Source organism: Cynoglossus semilaevis, unplaced genomic scaffold (assembly GCF_000523025.1).
Source record: "Cynoglossus semilaevis isolate Cse_v1.0 unplaced genomic scaffold, Cse_v1.0 scaffold376, whole genome shotgun sequence".
Lineage (NCBI taxonomy): Eukaryota > Metazoa > Chordata > Actinopteri > Pleuronectiformes > Cynoglossidae > Cynoglossus > Cynoglossus semilaevis.
The window spans coordinates 356,984-361,069 of NW_007585115.1; the positions used below are offsets into that span (position 1 = coordinate 356,984).

General features: G+C 37.7%; 2 protein-coding genes across 6 annotated transcripts in view; one reads left to right on the plus strand and one right to left on the minus strand.

Moving 5' to 3' along the window:
- The window catches only part of LOC107988124 (aminopeptidase O-like), a 26,382-nt gene extending 22,828 nt beyond the window's left edge, over positions 1-3,554 (plus strand). For both annotated transcript variants that reach the window (XM_025053656.1, XM_017030787.2), the window contains one exon: positions 513-3,554. The gene's annotated coding sequence lies outside the window, so the exon portion shown is untranslated. The remainder of the gene's footprint in view (positions 1-512) is intronic.
- fancc (FA complementation group C) overlaps positions 1-4,086 on the minus strand; it is a 52,385-nt gene that overhangs the window by 5,996 nt on the left and 42,303 nt on the right. The window lies entirely within an intron of this gene.

Here is a 4,086-nt window from a genome sequence, read left to right on the forward strand (position 1 = left end):
CAGCAGGAGCAGGAGTCCAGTCCACACACCGTCCAAGAACGAATATTACCACTTAGTTCAGGCATGGGCAAACTAAGGCCCGGGGTCCAAATACTAATAATAGTCTAAACTTTTAATCCAAACTTTTCTAAATTATATAACTTATATACATTAACATTATACCTTTTTTTCTGCAATACCCATGTTTCCCTAATAGATGACGTAGAAAATGATAAAAGCATTAGCATTTTTTTAGCATTTTAGCCCTTATGAATGACTTTTACATGTCATTTATCTTAGTTTACACAAACATTCCATCTATCTACTCCTGACCAATTGTGGCCCATGAGTCAAAAAGTTTTTTACTTTTTCTCCTCCTTGTCATCTTCCTCCTTGACAATAAAGTTGCTCCAGCCCCATAACCCCATATCAACACTTGGTGGTTTTAATGATAAGAAGTGGACATTGTTTTGTTTTTAGTTTTGATTCCGTGATTCTAATCCTTTTTTATTTTATTTGTTTTTCTTTTCCAGGTTGTTAAAACTGGAGCTGAAAAGTGGATGCACACAGAGAGAGGAGTCAAAGGTCTAAGACATTTTTTTCCCTATAGCCAAAAGGCCGCTGCAAAATCACTGATCAAATTCTGCACTCTCCCTGCAGTCAAAGCCAAGTGACTGCATTAGACGGCATTCATTTAAGTCTAACAGTGTTATCTGTTAACTTGGGATGTTCGATATTAGCTTGATTATGTAATATTGCTAAGAATTGTTATCGGTTCCGATAATGAAAACCTGCAATGCCTGGGTTTTGCCCAGATGATGTGACCTAAAACTAGTTTTGAAGTGAAAGTAAAAATTATAATAATTAGTGCACAGTATTGTCTTTGTGTTGTGTGTGTCTGTGTGTGTGTGTGTGTGTGTGTGAGTGAGAGAGAGAGAGAGAGTCTATAGTCTAAAGCCATGATCTGTTTCTATTGGGTTTATAAAATCATTCCAGGTGAATGATGTTTTTATACATAGAAATGTCATTCATGGCTGTTTTTTTTTTACATGTGTGACAGTTGGCAAAACTTAAAGATTTTTACTGACAGTAACAGTGCTTACTGAACTCTGAACTGAAATTTTTGTTGCTAGGCTTCACACTGTATTGGCTGCAAAACTATTCACTCACTGCACATCTGCACACAAACACACCATCTTCTGATCATCTAAGTCACATCACTAGACAAACAGTCTGCTTAAACTAATACTGCACAAAAAATGTTTTCATGTTTTTATTGAAAACAACATGTAAACATTCACAGTGCAGGGTGGAAACGTATATGAACCTTTGGATTTAATAACTGGTTGACCCTCCTTTGGCAGCAATAACCTCAACCAAACATTTGGTCTAGTTGCAGATCAGACCGACACAATGATCAGGAGGAATTTTAGACCATTCCTCTGTAAAAACTGTTTCAGTTCAGCAATATTTTTGGGATGTCTGGTGTGAATCGCTCTCTTGAGTTCATACCACAGCATTTCTATCGGGTTGAGGTCAGGACTCTGACTGGGCCACTCCAGAAGGCGTATTTTTCTTCTGTTGAACCCATTCTGTTGTTGATTTACTTCAGTGCTTTGGGTCGTTGTCCTATTGCACCACTTGTCCTCTCTTAAGCTTCAGTTGGCGGACGAATGGTCTGACAGATGGCGGGTAGTTTTCAAAATGTCTTGATAAACTTGGGAATTCATTTTTCCATCGAAGACAGCAATCGGTCCAGGCCTTGAGGCAGTAAAGCAGCCCCAAACAACAATTAATTATCATACATCTTCTGAGAGCTCTTTTGTGCGAGGCATGGTTCACATCAGACAATGCCTCTTGGGAATAGCAAACTCAAAACTGGTGTGTTTTTTTAAAGGGCAACTTTAACCAACACATCCAATCTCATCACATTGATTGGACTCCAGGTTGGCTGACTCCTGGCTCCAATTAGCTCTTGGAGAAGTTATTAGCCTAGGGGTTCACATACGTTTTCCACCATGCACTGTAAATGTTTACATGTTGTGTTCAATAAAAACATGAAAACGGTTCACATACTTTTTCTTGCAACTTTATTGTACCTAACTTTTATTTGCAATAGTCCAAAGCGCTCCTGTGCATTGCCTGGCTTTTCTGTTGCGTTTGTTTGTTTGCTGAGCCAGCACGCACTTCTCTGTCAACTCCTCTCCCTCCTCGGGACCCCCGGGTCACCTAGACCCAATATCTCTTTGTGTCTGTCTGTGTGTGTGTGTGTGCGTGCATGCGTGAGTATGCGTGCGTGTGCATGTACCTGTACTGCATGACTTGTGCCAACTTTTCCTCATATTCATTAATACTAATTATAATCATATTGTAATAATCATTGCAAGGACAAACAAAAATGCGAAGGACCGCACAAGGGTTAATAAGGTCCAATACACCTATCGGTGCCGAACAACAGTTCAAAGGGAGAAAATCCCATGGAGGCCTGGGGCACCTCCCGCACTGCAAACGACAGGGGGTCTAGCCACTTATCCCAGTTTGTACTGTCCTCCTGAATGAACTTATGGATAATGGACTCAAAGTCTTATTCAGACACTTCGCCAATCCATCGGCCTGAGGATGGTAGACGCTGCTCCGAATAGACTTAATGCCCATACAGTACTTTCAGGTCTGTGACATAAATGATGTTCCCTGGTAGTCATAAAACTTGCTCATGTAGCCTACGAATTTTCCAGCTGTTTTAAAACAGTACCTTATTAAATTAGCATAATTTCCATGTAGTCATAAAACTTCCTCATGTAGCCTGCGAACTTATGTGTATGCAATTCGAATGTCTAATTGCACTGTGATTTTCCAGCTGTTTTAAAAAAGTACAACACCACCACTGACCACCCTTCAATGATGAAAGATCTAGCAGAGCCACCATTCACACAAGAGAGTAAAAAGATAAAACACTGGTGTTTTAAATTTATTTTCATCTTTTGGCTTATGCTTGATATGACTTGGTTCAATTTGTAATTTGTATCTATTGTTACTATATGTGGTATAATCTCTTTGACCAATGCTTTTGCCACTGTAATAGCATCAGCAGCTTTTGATGGGAACAATTCTACCCATTTAGAAAAGGCATCCACTATGACTAGACAGTATTTCTTGGAGTTCAATGAAATCCATATGTAGCACCTGGAATGGGTAATTAGGTTTTGGGAACTTTCCTCTTTTTGGTCCCATGTTCTCTTGTGAATTATGTTTATCACATGTTAGACATGCTGCACAATTTTTTTTTAGTAATTATTAAATCTATAGTTGGTGAACACTTTGTTTATGGTATTCACCGTCCCTCCTCCAATATTGCAACCCATTTAAACAATGATTTTGGTAAAATTGGTTTACTTTCAGGTGATACATATATTTTATTGACTGTCTGACCTGACCCTTACATCACTTTCTCTCACTTCCTCTTTACCTTCTTTTCACTTTCTCTTTACCTTCTTTTCACTTTCTCCTTACTTTCTTTTCCTGTTGATGCCCTCATGACATTATGAATGCAGTAAAGTTGACATATGCTACAACAATCATGTGTTACCCTTTCATACATCAATATTTGTCTCTCACCCCTCTTTTTGTGAAACAGTACATATAGTAAATGGAACATGCCTATTTTACCTGTTGAAATGCAGAACACTTCTGCATTGAAGTGTTATTGAAACAGTGACAGGGATTACGTAAGGCATTCCCGACACACACGTGTGTGTGTTCTGTGCAGCAGCATGGCCCTATTTATGATTGATAGCTGGGCCATCCAATAAGAGCCTGCTACAGTACAGTAGTAGAAATAGAAATAAATAGATTAAGAAACATAGAACCAAGTTGCGAAAAAAATGAAAAAAAATAAAGATGGCTAAATGTTGGACCCAAAGATAATTTTGGATGCAACAAAACTAACGTTTCAGTGGAAAGTCTGGAAAACATTATATATATGTATAGTATATATATTATATTTACATATATATTATATATTTATATATATATAATAATGTATTAATATATGTTATTTATTATTATTATGTAATTTAAAAATAAAAATGGTATATATAATGCATGAAA